The following is a 23,310-nucleotide window of genomic DNA, read 5'->3' as shown; positions in this document are numbered from 1 at the left end:
AATGGTTATGCAAATATTTCCATCGAACAATGTCTTTCACATTCTGAAAATTGTAACATGAAGAAAAACATTCTTGGGAAGGGAGAGTAGTGAACCCCATTTTATCCAAAGAGTTAAATAATAGAGGACAGGTTGGTTTAATGGATTTCCAATTAAACCAAAAACAGTATTTGAATTGCACAGTATTGAAATCTTGAATTGCACAGTATTGCTCAATAGAACAATAGCAAATAATCTTCGATTGCACAGTATTGCGCAATAGCAAGAAATCATCAAGTGCACAGTATTGCGCAATTGCAAGAAATCTTCAATTGCACAGTATTGCGCAATAGCAAGAAATCATCAAGTGCACAGTATTGCGCAATTGCAAGAAATCTTCAATTGCACAGTATTGCGCAATAGCAAGAAATATCCCATTGCACAGTATTGCGCAATAGCACAATACTGCGCAATAGCAAGTAATCTCCAGTTGTATAGTACTGCGCAATAGCAAGAAATATCCAATTCACAGTATTGCGCAATAGCAAGAAATCTCCAATTGTATAGTACTGCGCAATAGCAAGAAATATGCAATTTCACAGTATTACGCAATAACAAGAAATATCGAATCGCACTGTATTGCGCAATAGCAAGAAATCTTCAATTCTAAATTAATACAAATATTTCAACCCATTTCAAATTTTTAAGATCTTTTACCACATTTATTTTGTGTCTGAAATCTATAGCATGTCAAAATTTTTATCACAATCCAAATTCAGACAGTATTAAGCTTAAATATTGTGTCCAAACTGGCACCAACTGTTCAGGGTTCGACCTTTGCGGTTGTATCAGGCTGCGTTCGGTGAAGCATTTTATTAATTCTGTTATTGTCTTCGGTAGCTGTATGTGATCGTATGTCATATATGTTTTTTTCTTCATAATTGTTAATAATAAAGGGGCAACCATTAATACAATTTTGATACGTTGTACGGGGAAAGGCAGGGATAGACAGGTTTTGAAAATGGAAAGTCTAACCTGGTGTAAATAAAACATAACACGCACAATAAAATGAAAGAATTGTGCCGCTAAAGTACCAACGGGTGAAATGTAATGTTGTTTTTTCCCTTTTGACACTCCTGATAAAGATAAAACCCGAAAAATGCTTCGGACGCAATGAATATCTATGATGAGTTTATTAATAAAGTTTTTTCCATTTTGTAACAAGGTAGCAAAAGAAGTTAAGTAACCATATGCTGGAGCACACGTACTAATTGATAGGCATAGAAATAAAAAGTATGATAACCAATAACAATCTATCAGAGACAAAATAACGTTGCTTTAGGCAACTAGTATGATTGTCTGGAAGCGGGGTTTTTCGTTTCTGTATTCTTTAATATTTTATGCCATTTTTCTCTATATACTCTTTCATGTTGTAGGCCGTTTTTATCTATTCTTTATACTTTTTGCCAATTATTCTCTTTATGTTTTAACACCTCATTATTCTATTCTATTTGTTTTTTTGTCCATTGTCTCTAATATTTATATTTTCCCCGCTATTCTCTATTCCCTAAAACCCTATCCACACCTTCTAGTAAAGGTCACCATATAGCCTTCACAAATGAGAAAAACTCATACCAAATAGGCTCCCAATGACAAAATGATTGAATTCTTATCCCGGTTTGAAATGTGAACTTGCAGAAATTTATTTTTTAATCAATTGATGTTAATAGGCAAAACACATTATCGTCCTGAATGTTTGTAAAATACTGGCAGATGAACCCTGGTCATCAATTCTTACAGGACCGTTATGAAATTGAGGTAAATTAGGCAAATGACTCATGTTGGAAATTAAAAAGTTGAAACAAAAGCTTGTCTTCATATCAAATTGTTTAAAGGCAATTGTCTTGCCAGAAGCAAGTCCTGTTCCTTCTATGACGTGGCCTCTGTTTTTTTTTCGGGATATATGTATCTCATTTCTTCTTAGTTTTTAGTGTTGATTGTCTATTGTTTACATTATGCTCTCTTATATCAGTTCCTGAGATTGTCTTTTGTTCGTTGATTGATTGCCCTTCTATATGACTATTCTCTCTCTTTATTTCTCATAAAGCCAATGCATTACATCAGTACAGAGATAACAACAATAACTATTTACAATATATACAAAACAAGGAGAGAGGTTACACATTTTTTATAAATAAACAAAGTTTCTTCAGGACTGGTTTCCGTGTACTCGACATAAGTTCCGAGAATTTAGATTTATTTTGTCGTTGTACAAAATAGGAGGATAAATACTCTGTACGTTTTTGATCGAAAAAAGTACATTCAAATATATAGTGATATTCGTCACCAATTTGTCGATTGTTACATTGATGGCAAACACGGTTTTCTCTCAATACGTTTTGCCAACTTCCTGTTTCAATCGGCAATTTGTTATTAGTCGTTCTAAATCGACAAAGAACAACGGCATCTTTAAAGTCCAAAATATTAAAATATTCCTCAAATTCCAAGTTCTCCTAGTGTAGAATTTCATTTGTTATTTATATAATTAGTAATTTCGAGTTTTATTATATATATATATATATATATGTTAGCGGCAATAAGTAAAATTAGGCATTAAGTTATTGCCTGAAATTTTCAGGCATTAAGCTTATTTCCTGAAATATAATGATGATTATTCATCCTATTGCCTTGCATCATTTAAGGCAATAAGTGAACTTTGGGATTTTTGTTTTATCTTCGAAGTAGATGTACAATCGATAAAATATTCTTGATTTCAAGTTTATTTTAAAATTATGTTCCAAATATTAATATACACTTGGTATAATTTAACAGATTTTATGATGATATTTTTTTCTACTTTTAACTTTTAGAATCCCCATAAAAGACGGCAATTATAGACTACTACAACGACAAAAAAAGTATGACATTTTGTTTACCTTAGGGGACTTTGAAATATTGATAAGTAGAGTAAAGGAGAATGATAAGAAAAAAATCAAAATTAATTTGTTTTCTTTATCGTGGTACATTGGATAAGGAACATTTAATATTTTTCATGTTTGGGCCTTAATTTTATAGCTGACTATATGGTATGGGTTTTTCTCATTGCTGAAAGCCGTAGTGTTGGCTATAATTGTTTACATCAACTTCATTTGAATTTTTGTGGATAGTTGTCTCACTGGCAAGTATACCACATCTCATTATTTTTCATATAAACAACCATGGCGACAGAGACCGTATGATTTTATCAACTTAGTAGTGACTCTTCAAAAATAACAAACAAACAAAACGAGCTCCAAGGACGAAATGAAAACAACTGTCATATTCAGGGACTTGGTACAGGCATTTCCATATGTAGAAAATGATGGGTTAAACCTTGTTTAACAGCTAGCTAATCCTCTCACTTGTATGACAGTCGCATATAATTCTATTATATTGACAAAAATGTTTTGGCAAAACAAACAGACATTTAGGTAAAAAAAGTCAAAAATGGGGTACAACATTGTGTTATAATCTAAATCACTATGAAAATAACAATTTCAACAACGAAAAACAAAACGGCATATAAACACTTTATAGACAAACTAGATAAGCAAAAGTGAAAGACAAGAATACAACAATGTCAATTCAAATATTTCTTCCGATTCAATGGTTATGCAAATATTTCCATCTAACAATGTCTTTCACATTCTGAAAATTGTAACATGAAGAAAAACATTCTAGGGAAGGGAGAGTAGTGAACCCCATTTTATCCAAAGAGTTAAATAATAGAGGACAGGTTGGTTTAATGGATTTCCAATTAAACCAAAAACAGTATTTAAATTGCACAGTATTGCTCAATAGAACAATAGCAAATAATCTTCGATTGCACAGTATTGCGCAATAGCAAGAAATCATCAAGTGCACAGTATTGCGCAATTGCAAGAAATCTTCAATTGCACAGTATTGCGCAATAGCAAGAAATCATCAAGTGCACAGTATTGCGCAATTGCACAATGTTGCAAGAAATCTTCAATTGCACAGTATTGCGCAATAGCAAGAAATATCCCATTGCACAGTATTGCGCAATAGCACAATACTGCGCAATAGCAAGTAATCTCCAGTTGTATAGTACTGCGCAATAGCAAGAAATATCCAATTCACAGTATTGCGCAATAGCAAGAAATCTCCAATTGTATAGTACTGCGCAATAGCAAGAAATATGCAATTTCACAGTATTACGCAATAACAAGAAATATCGAATCGCACTGTATTGCGCAATAGCAAGAAATCTTCAATTCTAAATTAATACAAATATTTCAACCCATTTCAAATTTGTAAGATCTTTTACCACATTTATTTTGTGTCTGAAACCTATAGCATGTCAAAAATTTGATCACAATCCAAATTCAGACAGTATTAAACTTAAATATTGTGTCCAAACTGGCACCAACTGTTCAGGGTTCGACCTTTGCGGTTGTATCAGGCTGCGTTCGGTGAAGCATTTTATTAATTCTGTTATTGTATTCGTTAGCTGTATGTGATCGTATGTCATATATGTTTTTTTCTTCATAATTGTTAATAATAAAGGGGCAACCATTAATACAATTTTGATACGTTGTACGGGGAAAGGCAGGGATAGACAGGTTTTGAAAATGGAAAGTCTAACCTGGTGTAAATAAAACATAACACGAACAATAAAATGAAAGAATTGTGCCGCTAAAGTACCAACGGGTGAAATGTAATGTTGTTTTTCCCCTTTTGACACTCCTGATAAAGATAAAACCCGAAAAATGCTTCGGACGCAATGAATATCTATGATGAGTTTATTAATAAAGTTTTTTCCATTTTGTAACAAGGTAGCAAAAGAAGTTAAGTAACCATATGCTGGAGCACACGTACTAATTGATAGGCATAGAAATAAAAAGTATGATAACCAATAACAATCTATCAGAGACAAAATAACGTTGCTTTAGGCAACTAGTATGATTGTCTGGAAGCGGGGTTTTTCGTTTCTGTATTCTTTAATATTTTATGCCATTTTTCTCTATATACTCTTTCATGTTGTAGGCCGTTTTTATCTCTTCTTTATACTTTTTGCCAATTATTCTCTTTATGTTTTAACACCTCATTATTCTATTCTATTTGTTTTTTTTGTCCATTGTCTCTATTATTTATATTTTTCCCCGCTATTCTCTATTCCCTAAAACCCTATCCACACCTTCTAGTAAAGGTCACCATATAGCCTGGTCATCAATTCTTACAGGACCGTTATGAAATTGAGGTAAATTAGGCAAATGACTCATGTTGGAAATTAAAAAGTTGAAACAAAAGCTTGTCTTCATATCAAATTGTTTAAGGGCGATTGTCTTGCCAGAAGCAAGTCCTGTTCCTTCTATGACGTGGCCTCTGTTTTTTTTTCGGGATATATGTATCTCATTTCTTTTTAGTTTTCAGTGTTAATTATCTATTGTTTACATTATGCTTTCTTATATCAGTTCCTGAGATTGTCTTTTGTTCGTTGATTGATTGCCCTTCTATATGACTATTCTCTCAATAACTATTTATAATATATACAAAACAAGGAGAGAGGTTACAGAAGTCACTAGCCAGGAGGACAAACCAAAGTATTAACATTTTTTATAAATAAACAAAGTTTCTTCAGGACTGGTTTCCATGTACTCGACATAAGTTCCGAGAATTTAGATTTATTTTGTCGTTGTACAAAATAGGAGGATAAATACTCTGTACGTTTTTGATCGAAAAAAGTACATTCAAATATATAGTGATATTCGTCACCAATTTGTCGATTGTTACATTGATGGCAAACACGGTTTTCTCTCAATACGTTTTGCCACCTTCCTGTTTCAATCGGCAATTTGTTATTAGTCGTTCTAAATCGACAAAGAACAACGGCATCTTTAAAGTCCAAAATATTAAAATATTCCTCAAATTCCAAGTTCTCCTAGTGTAGAATTTCATTTGTTATTTATATAATTAGTAATTTCGAGTTTTATTATATATATATGTTAGCGGCAATAAGTAAAATTAGGCATTAAGCTTATACCCTAGGCATTAAGTTATTGCCTGAAATTTTCAGGCATTAAGCTTATTTCCTGAAATATAATGATGATTATTCATCCTATTGCCTTGCATCATTTAAGGCAATAAGTGAACTTTGGGATTTTTGTTTTATCTTCGAAGTAGATGTACAATCGATAAAATATTCTTGATTTCAAGTTTATTTTAAAATTATGTTCCAAATATTGATATACACTTGGTATAATTTAACAGATTTTATGATGATATTTTTTTCTACTTTTAACTTTTAGAATCCCCATAAAAGACGGCAATTATAGACTACTACAACGACAATCAAAGTACTGAAGTACTGAACATCGGATGACCGCAGGTTCTTGTGTATGGTCAAAAGCACATGTCACAGAAACAGATCACATCTCTATACCTGAAACTGAGGTTAATTTACAGAGATTTTTTTTTTCTGATACAAGTTCGTGCTTGGATGATGAATAAATGACAGGAAATTCAACCTCACCGTAATAACTATTATATTGTAGTGATACAAATCAGTATACCTTAGACTATTATACTAATATAATAATAGTTCCAGAGAATACACTGGTTTGTTGTTATATATTATATTAATATTACGGTTGCATGTATATATAATTTTCATCTATTTGTATATCATTCTATTCTACTATTATTATAGTGCAAGTGCATGGTGGACACTCTTCTGTAAAAAAAATCAAAGCCTTAAAGGCTGTAAAAGCAATTGCTGCCATGTTAATGTTTTGTGGACTTTTATTTTTCATCCATATATATATAAGAATTAAACCTGACAGGACAGGAGTGTTGACTAGTGAGAAGCAAGACGGTTTTAACTTTATATCAATAAAAGACTTTAGCAGGAAATCATTTTAAATATGTTTTATATTTCACAAGGAGACAACAAGTTTACCAGGCTAAAGTTGGGGTTAATTATACATGTGCTGAAACATATAACTAAAAAAAAAAATCAATATGGATTGTCCCCTGGTAGTGTTTGTAACTGGGCAATAATTTCCTTTATTGATTTAATTTTAACAATTTTCATAATTAATTTAAATTAACCATTCAATTAAAACATTTCAACTTTCCAGACGCAAATGTTGAAAAACGGGCAAGAAATAAAATATCTTACAAGACATAAACATGTAAAAAATAAATATATATTTCAGCTTACTAAATATATTTTCATAATGTTACTTTGACATCATTTCTTAAAACTAAGTCCCAAACATAATTGCTCAGTTGATATGTGTCATCCTTATGCGATACGAGATAACTATAATTCTGATGCAATCCCGAAAAGGGGGGTCATCACAAACAAACATGACATTAAATTGTCATTATACGAACTAGAACAAACAGCTCTATGTTGCTTTGATATTTATCAATTTTCAGGAAACATGTGAAATAAATTTCAGGTCCATTTCATTATAGTGCCTAACAAGATTGTGTGAGGTAGACGAAATTGACCTTAAAACGATCGTATTGTCTTTTGATGTCCAAAAATAGGCAGATCTGACATATAAGGACTTTATCTAATGACTACATAAATTTGGGATTTATTATTATTATAATATTCTAATGAAACTGAAAATTGTATTTTTTTGTTAGGATAAACAACAATTTTACCTGGCGTAGCCGTGCATATAAAAATGTTTTTCTGCGAAAAATGGCGTATTTAATGGAATAGAACGTTAATACAGTAAACTTTCTCTTTTTTCTCCGCAATAGGCTATAAAAAATAACTTATCTAATGTGTATGTGGAAAATTATGTGAAAAGATAAAAAGTGGCAATTGTTACCTTTCATACCTTAAGTTTCATTCATATGCCGCTATTATTGTTGTTGTTACCAATTATGTAAATCAATTGTATCTGATTTTATGCCCTTTATGGGCCCTGTAATTTGGAAAATACAAAAAAAAAAATCTATTCATTGATAAAACGTAATATGGACTGGTCCAGTGTCCAGTTTGCAGGTCATTTAATTTACTGTACACATTCATGCACGCTCTGATTTAATCAATATACTCGTACGAAAAAGCATGAACAGTTTGAAGGTAATCTAATAATAACTTAATCCAATCAAATTGCATAAGATTCAATAACAATGTCCAGTCCACATCATAATGAGTAATAGGGGTAAACTTGGTAGGGAGAAAATGACAGATATTTCAAGTTAATATTTATGCAATAACGAATTAAAATTTGTCAACTAAAAGTTTTGCTACAATTTCAAAAACATGTCGTTCTGTATGGGTATAGTTTTCGGATCTTTCATTAGCGTATTTAAGGCTATAAAAAGTTTGGGTTCAAAAGTCCACACAATTATTGACTTTATACAGAAAATTCGTCCTTGTAAAACATTTAATAGTTCACAAATGATACGCGATTTTAAAGTAAAATTATTTCTTAAAACACTGCAAAAAATTTCATTCATATTGATAAAGTGGTATCGTCATAAAGTGCGTTGAAATGAACAGTGGTATAGCAAACATCGAATTCCCTCACAAAATGTTATCACACACTATAGTAAGGGGAGTCAGTTAAGTTAGTTTATTTTTAGATTACAGGTAATCATTGACATTACGTATACAACCTGTGTGACCTGTGTAGTGATTTTGATTTTACGATAAATTCATGAATGAATGAACGATAATTTTATGAATGAACATGAGCACCTGACCTCTTTCTTAAACACCAATTAAACATATAAAACCGTTTTTAAAAGGAGATAATTCAGTCAAATTTTCAGTACTAAATCAACAACTGAAATGATTCCATTTTTTGATGAAACATCGTACGAACGGAAAACGGAATCGCAGGTATAAAAATGCACTTTTTCCCCTTGTAATGACCGCGGATCTATAATTTTTATAGATCGGTTGAAATCCCAAAACTAATTTGCATAATGGAAATTTAGGCGATAGCAATACATCGGAATGACCTGAAGGTCATCCTCTGTAAAAAAAGTATGACATTTTGTTTACCTTAGGGGACTTTGAAATATTGATAAGTAGAGTAAAGGAGAATGATAAGAAAAAAATCAAAATTAATTTGTTTTCTTTATCGTGGTACATTGGATAAGGAACATTTAATATTTTTCATGTTTGGGCCTTAATTTTATAGCTGACTATATGGTATGGGTTTTTCTCATTGCTGAAAGCCGTAGTGTTGGCTATAATTGTTTACATCAACTTCATTTGAATTTTTGTGGATAGTTGTCTCACTGGCAAGTATACCACATCTCATTATTTTTCATATAAACAATCATGGCGACAGAGACCGTATGTTTTTATCAACTTAGTAGTGACTCTTCAAAAATAACCAAAAAAAAAACGAGCTCCAAGGACGAAATGAAAACAACTGTCATATTCAGGGACTTGGTACAGGCATTTCCATATGTAGAAAATGATGGGTTAAACCTTGTTTAACAGCTAGCTAATCCTCTCACTTGTATGACAGTCGCATATAATTCTATTATATTGACAAAAATGTTTTGGCAAAACAAACAGACATTTAGGTAAAAAAAGTCAAAAATGGGGGTAAAACATTGTGTTATAATCTAAATCACTATGAAAATAACAATTTCAACAACGAAAAACAAAACGGCATATAAACACTTTATAGACAAAGTACATAAGCAAAAATGCAAGACAAGAATACAACAATGTCAATTTAAATATTTCTTCCGATTCAATGGTTATGCAAATATTTCCATCGAACAATGTCTTTCACATTCTGAAAATTGTAACATGAAGAAAAACATTCTAGGAAGGGAGAGTAGTGAACCCCATTTTATCCAAAGAGTTCAACAATAGAGGACAGGTTGGTTTAATGGATTTCCAATTAAACCAAAAACAGAAACTATTAATGTCTTATAGTGTACTAACAAAATTTTTAAACATTAGATTTTGTACGTTAAAATGTGCTTAAATAGAGTGACGTTTGTTTTAATTAAGGGTTTCATATTTTTAATGTTTTTAATGTTTAGTGCGCCCCATAAACTGCATTATCACAACCGTCGTGAATTTTCAGCCATGGTTATACCGGAGTTTAAAAATAAAGTGGTCAGAACTGGTGACTTTATTTGAAGGAGTTGACATTTTAAACTTCAGTTATTATCATGTTATTTTGTACCAAATGTGTTTTAATTTTTAACAAATGTTTTTTTTTTATTTTCTCCATTTACATTTTAGGCAATAAGATTAATTCCTGGACACATTTTTCAGGATTTAAGCTTAAATCCTAGGATTAAAGATTAATGCCTAACACTATTTAGGCAATAGACTTACTGCCTAGGCGTTAGCTTATTGCCTAGGATTTAAGCTTAATGCCTAATTTCACTTATTGCCGCTAACAGGACCTTTTAATAAAATTTAAAAACTACTTTAAATTGTAGAAATATTCGAAAGTAGCTCTCGCCTTTTTGTTCTGCGTCGACGTTAAAGGAACACTAATCAAGCGATGATCGATCTTTAATTATGAATATGGCTTCAGTTTGCTTATATTCCATGTTGTCCTTTTTTAATGACAGATTAAACTGTTACAGTATATTAGGATAAATACTCTGTACGTTTTTGATCGAAAAAAGTACATTCAAATATATAGTGATATTCGTCACCAATTTGTCGATTGTTACATTGATGGCAAACACGGTTTTCTCTCAATACGTTTTGCCACCTTCCTGTTTCAATCGGCAATTTGTTATTAGTCGTTCTAAATCGACAAAGAACAACGACATCTTTAAAGTCCAAAATATTAAAATATTCCTCAAATTCCAAGTTCTCCTAGTGTAGAATTTCATTTGTTATTTATATAATTAGTAATTTCGAGTTTTATTATATATATATATATATATGTTAGCGGCAATAAGTAAAATTAGGCATTAAGCTTAAACCCTAGGCATTAAGTTATTGCCTGAAATTTTCAGGCATTAAGCTTATTTCCTGAAATATAATGATGATTATTCATCCTATTGCCTTGCATCATTTAAGGAAATAAGTGAACTTTGGGATTTTTGTTTTATCTTCGAAGTAGATGTACAATCGATAAAATATTCTTGATTTCAAGTTTATTTTAAAATTATGTTCCAAATATTAATATACACTTGGTATAATTTAACAGATTTTATGATGATTTTTTTTTCTACTTTTAACTTTTAGAATCCCCATAAAAGACGGCAATTATAGACTACTACAACGACAAAAAAAGTATGACATTTTGTTTACCTTAGGGGACTTTGAAATATTGATAAGTAGAGTAAAGGAGAATGATAAGAAAAAAATCAAAATTAATTTGTTTTCTTTATCGTGGTACATTGGATAAGGAACATTTAATATTTTTCATGTTTGGGCCTTAATTTAATAGCTGACTATATGGTATGGGTTTTTCTCATTGCTGAAAGCCGTAGTGTTGGCTATAATTGTTTACATCAACTTCATTTGAATTTTTGTGGATAGTTGTCTCACTGGCAAGTATACCACATCTCATTATTTTTCATATAAACAACCATGGCGACAGAGACCGTATGATTTTATCAACTTAGTAGTGACTCTTCAAAAATAACAAAAAAAAAACGAGCTCCAAGGACGAAATGAAAACAACTGTCATATTCAGGGACTTGGTACAGGCATTTCCATATGTAGAAAATGATGGGTTAAACCTTGTTTAACAGCTAGCTAATCCTCTCACTTGTATGACAGTCGCATATAATTCTATTATATTGACAAAAATGTTTTGGCAAAACAAACAGACATTTAGGTAAAAAAAGTCAAAAATGGGGGTACAACATTGTGTTATAATCTAAATCACTATGAAAATAACAATTTCAACAACGAAAAACAAAACGGCATATAAACACTTTATTGACAAAGTACATAAGCAAAAATGAAAGACAAGAATACAACAATGTCAATTTAAATATTTCTTCCGATTCAATGGTTATGCAAATATTTCCATCGAACAATGTCTTTCACATTCTGAAAATTGTAACATGAAGAAAAACATTCTAGGGAAGGGAGAGTAGTGAACCCCATTTTATCCAAAGAGTTAAATAATAGAGGACAGGTTGGTTTAATGGATTTCCAATTAAACCAAAAACAGTATTTGAATTGCACAGTATTGAAATCTTGAATTGCACAGTATTGCTCAATAGAACAATAGCAAATAATCTTCGATTGCACAGTATTGCGCAATAGCAAGAAATCATCAAGTGCACAGTATTGCGCAATTGCAAGAAATCTTCAATTGCACAGTATTGCGCAATAGCAAGAAATCATCAAGTGCACAGTATTGCGCAATTGCAAGAAATCTTCAATTGCACAGTATTGCGCAATAGCAAGAAATCATCAAGTGCACAGTATTGCGCAATTGCAAGAAATCTTCAATTGCACAGTATTGCGCAATAGCAAGAAATATCCCATTGCACAGTATTGTGCAATAGCACAATACTGCGCAATAGCAAGTAATCTCCAGTTGTATAGTACTGCGCAATAGCAAGAAATATCCAATTCACAGTATTCCGCAATAGCAAGAAATCTCCAATTGTATAGTACTGCGCAATAGCAAGAAATATCCAATTTCACAGTATTACGCAATAACAAGAAATATCGAATCGCACTGTATTGCGCAATAGCAAGAAATCTTTAATTCTAAATTAATACAAATATTTCAACCCATTTCAAATTTTTAAGATCTTTTACCACATTTATTTTGTGTCTGAAATCTATAGCATGTCAAAAATTTTATCACAATCCAAATTCAGACAGTATTAAGCTTAAATATTGTGTCCAAACTGGCACCAACTGTTCAGGGTTCGACCTTTGCGGTTGTATCAGGCTGCGTTCGGTGAAGCATTTTATTAATTCTGTTATTGTCTTCGGTAGCTGTATGTGATCGTATGTCATATATGTTTTTTTCTTCATAATTGTTAATAATAAAGGGGCAACCATTAATACAATTTTGATACGTTGTACGGGGAAAGGCAGGTATAGACAGGTTTTGAAAATGGAAAGTCTAACCTGGTGTAAATAATACATAACACGCACAATAAAATGAAAGAATTGTGCCGCTAAAGTACCAACGGGTGAAATGTAATGTTGTTTTTTCCCTTTTGACACTCCTGATAAAGATAAAACCCGAAAAATGCTTCGGACGCAATGAATATCTATGATGAGTTTATTAATAAAGTTTTTTCCATTTTGTAACAAGGTAGCAAAAGAAGTTAAGTAACCATATGCTGGAGCACACGTACTAATTGATAGGCATAGAAATAAAAAGTATGATAACCAATAACAATCTATCAGAGACAAAATAACGTTGCTTTAGGCAACTAGTATGATTGTCTGGAAGCGGGGTTTTTCGTTTCTGTATTCTTTTATATTTTATGCCATTTTTCTCTATATACTCTTTCATGTTGTAGGCCGTTTTTATCTATTCTTTATACTTTTTGCCAATTATTCTCTTTATGTTTTAACACCTCATTATTCTATTCTATTTGTTTTTTTGTCCATTGTCTCTAATATTTATATTTTTCCCCGCTATTCTCTATTCCCTAAAACCCTATCCACACCTTCTAGTAAAGGTCACCATATAGCCTTCACAAATGAGAAAAACTCATACCAAATAGGCTCCCAATGACAAAATGATTGAATTCTTATCCCGGTTTGAAATGTGAACTTGCAGAAATTTATTTTTTAATCAATTGATGTTAATAGACAAAACACATTATCGTCCTGAATGTTTGTAAAATACTGGCAGATGAACCCTGGTCATCAATTCTTACAGGACCGTTATGAAATTGAGGTAAATTAGGCAAATGACTCATGTTGGAAATTAAAAAGTTGAAACAAAAGCTTGTCTTCATATCAAATTGTTTAAGGGCAATTGTCTTGCCAGAAGCAAGTCCTGTTCTTTCTATGACGTGGCCTCTGTTTTTTTTTCGGGATATATGTATCTCATTTCTTTTTAGTTTTCAGTGTTGATTGTCTATTGTTTACATTATGCTCTCTTATATCAGTTCCTGAGATTGTCTTTTGTTCGTTGATTGATTGCCCTTCTATATGACTATTCTCTCTCTTTATTTCTCATAAAGCCAATGCATTACATCAGTACAGAGATAACAACAATAACTATTTACAATATATACAAAACAAGGAGAGAGGTTACACATTTTTTATAAATAAACAAAATTTCTTCAGGACTGGTTTCCGTGTACTCGACATAAGTTCCGAGAATTTAGATTTATTTTGTCGTTGTACAAAATAGGAGGATAAATACTCTGTACGTTTTTGATCGAAAAAAGTACATTCAAATATATAGTGATATTCGTCACCAATTTGTCGATTGTTACATTGATGGCAAACACGGTTTTCTCTCAATACGTTTTGCCACCTTCCTGTTTCAATCGGCAAATTGTTATTAGTCGTTCTAAATCGACAAAGAACAACGGCATCTTTAAAGTCCAAAATATTAAAATATTCCTCAAATTCCAAGTTCTCCTAGTGTAGAATTTCATTTGTTATTTATATAATTAGTAATTTCGAGTTTTATTATATATATATATATGTTAGCGGCAATAAGTAAAATTAGGCATTAAGTTATTGCCTGAAATTTTCAGGCATTAAGCTTATTTCCTGAAATATAATGATGATTATTCATCCTATTGCCTTGCATCATTTAAGGCAATAAGTGAACTTTGGGATTTTTGTTTTATCTTCGAAGTAGATGTACAATCGATAAAATATTCTTGATTTCAAGTTTATTTTAAAATTATGTTCCAAATATTAATAAACACTTGGTATAATTTAACAGATTTTATGATGATATTTTTTTCTACTTTTAACTTTTAGAATCCCCATAAAAGACGGCAATTATAGACTACTACAACGACAAAAAAAGTATGACATTTTGTTTACCTTAGGGGACTTTGAAATATTGATAAGTAGAGTAAAGGAGAATGATAAGAAAAAAATCAAAATTAATTTGTTTTCTTTATCGTGGTACATTGGATAAGGAACATTTAATATTTTTCATGTTTGGGCCTTAATTTTATAGCTGACTATATGGTATGGGTTTTTCTCATTGCTGAAAGCCGTAATGTTGGCTATAATTGTTTACATCAACTTCATTTGAATTTTTGTGGATAGTTGTCTCACTGGCAAGTATACCACATCTCATTATTTTTCATATAAACAACCATGGCGACAGAGACCGTATGATTTTATCAACTTAGTAGTGACTCTTCAAAAATAACAAAAAATACCGAGCTCCAAGGACGAAATGAAAACAACTGTCATATTCAGGGACTTGGTACAGGCATTTCCATATGTAGAAAATGATGGGTTAAACCTTGTTTAACAGCTAGCTAATCCTCTCACTTGTATGACAGTCGCATATAATTCTATTATATTGACAAAAATGTTTTGGCAAAACAAACAGACATTTAGGTAAAAAAAGTCAAAAATGGGGGTACAACATTGTGTTATAATCTAAATCACTATGAAAATAACAATTTCAACAACGAAAAACAAAACGGCATATAAACACTTTATTGACAAAGTACATAAGCAAAAATGAAAGACAAGAATACAACAATGTCAATTTAAATATTTCTTCCGATTCAATGGTTATGCAAATATTTCCATCGAACAATGTCTTTCACATTCTGAAAATTGTAACATGAAGAAAAACATTCTAGGGAAGGGAGAGTAGTGAACCCCATTTTATCCAAAGAGTTCAACAATAGAGGACAGGTTGGGTTAATGGATTTCCAATTAAACCAAAAACAGAAACTATTAATGTCTTATAGTGTACTAACAAAATTTTTAAACATTAGATTTTGTACGTTAAAATGTGCTTAAATAGAGTGACGTTTGTTTTAATTAAGGGTTTCATATTTTTAATGTTTTTAATGTTTAGTGCGCCCCATAAACTGCATTATCACAACCGTCGTGAATTTTCAGCCATGGTTATACCGGAGTTTAAAAATAAAGTGGTCAGAACTGGTGACTTTATTTGAAGGAGTTGACATTTTAAACTTCAGTTATTATCATGTTATTTTGTACCAAATGTGTTTTAATTTTTAACAAATGTTTTTTTTTTTATTTTCTCCATTTACATTTTAGGCAATAAGATTAATTCCTGGACACATTTTTCAGGATTTAAGCTTAAATCCTAGGATTAGAGATTAATTCCTAACACTATTTAGGCAATAGACTTACTGCCTAGGCGTTAGCTTATTGCCTAGGATTTAAGCTTAATGCCTAATTTCACTTAATGCCGCTAACAGGACCTTTTAATAAAATTTAAAAACTACTTTAAATTGTAGAAATATTCGAAAGTAGCTCTCGCCTTTTTGTTCTGCGTCGACGTTAAAGGAACACTAATCAAGCGATGATCGATCTTTAATTATGAATATGGCTTCAGTTTGCTTATATTCCATGTTGTCCTTTTTTAATGACAGATTAAACTGTTACAGTATATTACAGAACACAAAACTGACTCCCTTTGCTGTAAATACAAAGAAAAAGCTGACATAGGTTAAATCAAAGCTAGAAATCCCATTCTCCCGGCATCAAATCATTTAAAAAAAACATATGAACTTTAACATTGAAGGGCTATACTTGTATTGAGCCGTGTTCAGGCCCTAAATAGAAAATAAAGAGAGGTGGAGTAAATTGGAGTAAATGTGCATGGGACAAAATCGCACACAATACATAGAAAAAATACAAATTATCAATGAACAGGGCTTTTATTCCTGTTCTTCATCTTGAAAGTAGCTGGAGGGTCTTCAATGAGGAAACGAACCATTCATACTCTAAAAACAACAGCCAGACACTTGACTATGTGGATTACAATGTTTTGCTTTATCCTACATATGTCTTTTGATGTTGTCCCTTAATACTAAAGTCTTCCACTGAATTTATATATTCTGCTCCGAGACCAGAATATTGTCGAAAAAAATAAATAAAACAAAACTTGCATTTAGATTAAGAAAGGGTCCGAAAGAAACGTTCAGAATGCACGATTTTGCGTCATTTTTTCCAGATCTTCTATGGCATTGAGCCATAGACCCCTCGCCAAAAATAATTTTGCTTCACTTGTAATAGAGGCTAGTTACGGCCCTGTCTTATCATCTTAGATCATTCTTTCTAAACTTAAAAGTAAAGATCACGCACGCTTATTGTTTAGATTGATATAAACTTTTGCATCCGTCGACATCATCTTCGATTTAAATACTATTGATCTGATAACCGCTGTGCATGTATACTTTAACGACCGGGCTAGTTTTTTTTATCAGTTTTAAAAAGTAGTAACCTCCCTTGTTAGTGTGATGTTGTAATCAATCTATTTATTTGTACCATCTTTATATAACATTATATTGTACAATTTAGATTTGTGATTCGTTTAATATTTAAATATAATAATTTATTTTTTATCAAAGATATAAACAAGATAGTTCGAAAGTCTTTGATTCATTTATCACCGTCGTTCAATTCAGAAGTCAGGCGGTATGTTTTGTCTATACTCGCCGTCATGTAAAATTGGCACTGTGTTTTTGGCGGATATTTTTTAAAACTACCAACCGCATTCATTCGAGATGACGTTTTTCAATTAGCGGAATCAAATATCTTTCCAAAAAAAACAACTACTGTCCTACCTTGTATTGTGTTTGCACTGTATAATCCTGACCTTCACATAATCCAAGAATATTTTCGATGGTGGAATCCGACATTGTTATTACCGGAAGTGTTGCCGTGGAGTTCCACGTGCAGTCTATTTTCTCGGGGCACTCGTATCTTTTCATCCTTTTTATTGCTTACATGCAAAAAGCGAGGGAAACTCTATAACATCAATGGCAAGGAGTAACGAATGTTATGTAAATAAGGGATCCTCATAGAAACCAAGATGGCGGTTTTACAATGATAGATATTATTGGATAATGTGAAGGTTAGGATTATACAGTGCAAAAACAAAAGGTAGGACAGTACTGATTTTATGGAAAGAATTTTGATTCCGCTTATTGAAAAACGTCATCTCGAATGAATGCGGTTGATAGTTTAAAAAATTTCTACCAAAAACATGGTGCCAATTTTACCTGACGGCGACTTTTTTTTATACATTATGTTGAAATAACACCGGTGTGTGTACATTTACAATATTTACTATCGATGACTGTGAAACAAGAAAAGAAAACATTGTACATTATAAAACGAGAAATAATTAAAATAAATACAAAACTCTTCTTTAGTGAAATCAAAAACGAAAAACGGAAACACTTTTGATTTTCATTTTGTATTTAGAGAAAAACAAAAAATGAAAATATATACTTCCGTTTTCCGTTTTGGTTTTTAAGAAATCAAAAACGAAAAATGAAAACACTTTCGTTTTTTGTTTGTTTTTTTTTTTTATATATATTTCAATACGAAAAACGAATGGGCGCAAATATACACGGACCGTTAATGACATTTATCTAATAATTTTTTGACAAAAGAAATGGGGAAAAATACTTTTAGGGTAAAAAACTTGACCTGACCAACATCGACTTTGCCGTGACTAATGTCCTGGCCCCGGCGCCATAAAACTATTTGAGTAATTTTTTTTGCTCAGCCTGAGAATTTTCTCGATTTTATTATTCTCAGCACAATACACCGCCATAAAAAAATTCTCAGATATTTTTTTACTCAAAGTTAAGAATATTCTTAAATATTTGAGTATAGCCAAAACCATACTTAAGTATAAAAAAAAATCTTACATGTTGCTATTGGTGGTATTTTGAAATAAAAATTATAACTGTTAATAGGGTTTTTGTTAAAATTTTGTCAAAATTTGCATTGAAGAACGTCACTAATCTACACAAATGAAATTGTATCCGAAAAAAAACATACACATCTTTACTCAGTCCAACATTTTTTGTTTGATTAACGTTATTTTTTCATATATTTTTTTAGGATAGATACTCAATATCAATTTTGTCAAAAACTGTAAAAATTGAGGTTTCAGGCTTTTTCCAGGGTTCATAATTTGTTGATTTATTTAAAATAATCAATCATACTACTGTTAGAACAATAAAAAAGTACATACGGTGCTGTGATACTATAAATTTTAGAAAAGATTGCAAGACTTTTTGAATCTAGTGTGAAATAGCTTCACTGCTCCTTTGTTGTTGTATGAAATAACCCACATTTTAGTGGGCATCGGATATTTGAGCGAAAATAATGATGTGATGGGATGCCAGAATCTCAAAAATAATTGGAAGCCAACATCCATATGCTGAGGTATTCAATATAGAATTAAAAGAATTACATCAGCATCTATCAAAGGTGAAAATGCCATTTTAATATTTTTCTTCATTTTCTGTAAACACTTTTCTCAAATATGCTATAAACAGAAATGGTAGTGTTTTTTTTTTAAACAAAACAATCAAACAACTACAAAAGTTATTTAATATAATCATAAGAGCATCCAATATCTTTTAGAACCAATCAAATCCATTATGCAGCATCTGCTATTCATAGAAATAAATGAATAAGTATGATTTTTGTAAAATGAGCATAAGTAGGTTGATACTATAAAAAAATGCAATATAGTAGAAATATTCCAAATATAGCCGTAACATTTTCTTTCAACATTGAAATATTTAGTAGCATACAACATAATTTGACCTTTAGAAATCAAATTATGTCTTATAATTCTGTGATAGCATATGAGAATTAAAAATTTGTTGGTTGTAGCATATTAATCTTACCGAATTTTAAAAGAGATCACAAAAAGCGACCAATTAAACAGCTTCTCTAGTAGTATTATGCATTATATATCCCGCTTGAATATCAGATCTTTATTTGAAATTACCCAAGATATACGAGGTGATTTACAGAATAGAAAATACCCCCCCCCCCCCCCCAAAAAAAAAAAAAAAAAAAAAAATGTGCAAAAAAAATTAAAGAAAAAAGACTGAATAATTGGGTGCTAAAATGTATATTTTTTTTTATATAAAAATTAAGAATAAGGTAAAACGAATGAAATATTGAACTGATTGTAATCGGAATTGGTCAATTGATGTACGTAAGCGATGCAATTTCTGTACATTCGTAAGCATCAGTATTTTGATCCAAAATCACGATCTTGCATGTAAGGAGTTAACAAATCTTGACGTATCATTTCGTTCCCTATTACAGTCAAAGTCAACCTTGCACCCTTCTCATGTATTATGTCAGAAATGATTGCACATTACAACACTGATAAAACAGTTCGGGACAGAGGTCAGACCAAGATGACCATTGACAACAACTAGCTCTGCAATGGTGGAAAACAAATTGAAGACAACAAAATTAATCAGAAATATGACCAAAAGGACTTTAAAATAATAGCCAATTAAATGAGTCGAAGGTCAACTTTGCCCGATGGAGTTGAAATCTCAGTTTCTTTATATTTTCAAAATTTATAAATGAACAATTAACGGGAATTAAATAGAATTGCAGACTCAAAAGTCTCTTTCGCCAGCATGCTTACTACGTCTTCGGTTTCAGATTTGTAAGATCCATAATTCATTACAATTTAAAACTTCAATTGTTTGGTAAGGGCTATTTGACTGATACTCGAGGACGGATAACATTGTCTTTGAATTTTTGGGGGTTTAGCATTTTTTGTTCACTACCAATAAATGTTAAATATATTTTAATATTCTCCAAAATTGTTAATAAATAGGCAATATTTTATATTTTGTGGGACAGTTGGTCTATCAAGGATAAAATGTTTTAAATCTAGTTCAGGAGGTCGATTTTTTTTCTATTAGTTTTCAGATCTCTCTTAAAAAACTACTTTTTTACAAATTACTACAGCTACCTTGATTAGATTGCAGTACTGGTACCTCATATCTACAAACCAAATACATGTAATGTCACCCTATATACTGATTATCATCTCAGATATCAAAATTATTACAAAGAAAGTAAAATAATTTCCCCCCTGTTTGGTTTTAAACAGATATTAGTCGAGATTGATAAATGTATCATTTGTGCAGTACAGTGACAGATTCGTGGGAGGGGAAAGGAGGATGGGTTGTATTACTGGGTAGTGTCGTCGTACATGTGTCTTTGATACAGAAAAAAAAATCTATCATGTCAAAATCACGATACAGAAGGAAATTTCCATATGCACGATTAGAAAACAAGAATCATTTACAGAATAAATATTTCTTACTGGATAGAGAAAAATGGCCAATAGAATTACAGAATATGGAAAAATAGAACATGCCCCCACTCCCCCTTTCCCCTTATCAAGACCCTCATATATCATTGTAACGGATAGTTTTGTTTGTTCTATTTAACTGTTTTTATTTTCGAAAAAAAATATTTGTACAAGGTGTTGTTAATAAATGTAATGGACAATATCGGTATATGCCATGCCTTCTCACACGACGTCGTACTTTCTGTGCAATATATTAAACTCATTATAAGGTGCAATTTTTATGACTACTTGCATAATTTTTAAAGCACACAGCGGAGCATTTTATTTTCTGTTATGTTTTGTTTTTTTGTTTATTTGTAGATCTGAGAAAAAAAGCAGCTCTGTTTCACTTTAATAAACAATTGGCTTAAAATTGTCACATGGTGTCTACGTTTGTCGTCTGAATACATAATGTATGTCATTGATCCGTAATAATGTTTATTTGGCATACCATACTCGATAGAAGTGCGGACGTGAAAGAAAGCACTCTTCACGTAAACGTCAACGAAGGTTACATTCCAAGGAGATTACATTTCGAAGATTTCGCCATTTATAAAACATAATCATTAATACGTGTATCTTAAGACAGAAGTTGTATGAGTAATATAAAAAAATAATATATATTTATAACAAGCTACGGGTTAATAACTCAAATATTTCAAGATCTTTCTCTTATAATTTCAAACAATTGTCGACAAATTATTTGTGACTTTATAGCCTGTGACTTTTTGTCAGGACTGTGACTTTCTGTCCATTTACCGATGCTCACAAAGTGCTACTTGTCATTTTATCTATCATACATTCTTTTTATGTTTTACAGTGTTGCTAAAGAGATAAAACCTGTGTTTTTGCGAAGTTAGGTACACTTTTTAGTTTTCAAACATCTATTTTACCGCTTACATCACTGAGAAAAAAATTCTCAGCTACGAATATTCTCGAGAATATTTTTTTATGGCAGAGAAAAAAGTTCTTATTCTTAGCTGAGTAATATAATTCATTCTGAGAATATTTTTTTACTCAGAAAATAAAAGTTTTATGGCGCCGGGGCCTGACCAATATAAAAATGCTAAATGCATTTTTATTATGAGTAGGATTGATGTATTATTTGAAACCATGTCAAATTCTAAAGGGGAAACTTCGCAAAAAATGATTTTTTTTTATTATTTTCATTCACGGGTAGTAGGAGGAGCGTTTAGTACTGTGATATTTTCATAGTTTGGTTAAGTTAGACATTACTGTGTTAAGTGTTTTTGGTGACAAACAATGACAAAATATAAACATTTTAACAGTTGGACGGCAAACGATTTAATGGCTTCTAAGGTCAAGACATTGGTCACGTGACAAAAGGTCAGAGTTTACGGTTTTTTGGCAAACGTGCATGCCTGGTGGTTTTTTGACTCGTATCGTCTTATTTGTACTCGTACATCAATAAAAATGAAAGTGTTCAATTCTAGATTGAATAAGCTTTATTATTCTTTATAATTATTATTAAAAAGTGTTGTTAAAGTATTATAAATTCACGAGTGAAGTGAAACTTTTTTTCTGAAAATTTGCGTAGGTCCACGGAAAATCCTTAATTATTCCTTAAATAGGTATGGTAACGTGTTGAGGGGTATAAAATATGAAGCAAAACCATTTTTTACGTTAAATTTTGATGATAATCGATCCTAAATTCACTGGACACGAAATTTTGTCAGCTTATTCGTGGCGAAGTGGAGATCAAAAGATAACTCCGTACACTACTGGAACAATGCCCCGTAGATTGGCCGTGAAAATGTCCGTAAAAATGCTGGTGATTTAAACAGTGTTTGTCACGGTTAATTTATGGTGGGCCGTGAAACTTATCCGTGACAATGCCGTGGAATGACTGTCGTGAAAAGGCTGTGAAAAGTTTGTGAAAAGGCCGTGAAGAGGTGCCACCTGAAAACTTGGGTGAAAAGACCGTAGAAACCCTGTGAAAAAAAATGTACACCGTGAAAACGTCGTGATAATGCATTATGTGCCCATTGCGAAAAGACCGTGAAATGTAGATATAGTACAGTATATGCCTTTA

General features: G+C 31.5%; 1 long non-coding RNA gene across 1 annotated transcript in view; it reads left to right on the top strand.

Annotated features, from left to right (window-relative positions):
* The window catches only part of LOC127719737 (uncharacterized), a 50,934-nt gene extending 44,033 nt beyond the window's left edge, over nt 1-6,901 (top strand). Inside the window, exon 2 of the long non-coding RNA XR_007990471.1 lies at nt 6,288-6,901. This is a non-coding gene — a long non-coding RNA (uncharacterized LOC127719737). The remainder of the gene's footprint in view (nt 1-6,287) is intronic.
* The last annotated feature ends 16,409 nt before the right edge of the window (nt 6,902-23,310 follow it).

The sequence above is a fragment of the Mytilus californianus genome, unplaced genomic scaffold (genome assembly GCF_021869535.1).
Source record: "Mytilus californianus isolate M0D057914Y unplaced genomic scaffold, xbMytCali1.0.p SCAF_11, whole genome shotgun sequence".
Classification (NCBI taxonomy): Eukaryota; Metazoa; Mollusca; class Bivalvia; order Mytilida; family Mytilidae; genus Mytilus; species Mytilus californianus.
The sequence above is the reverse complement of the archived record's forward strand: the minus strand, read 5'-3'. Positions and strand labels throughout refer to the sequence as shown.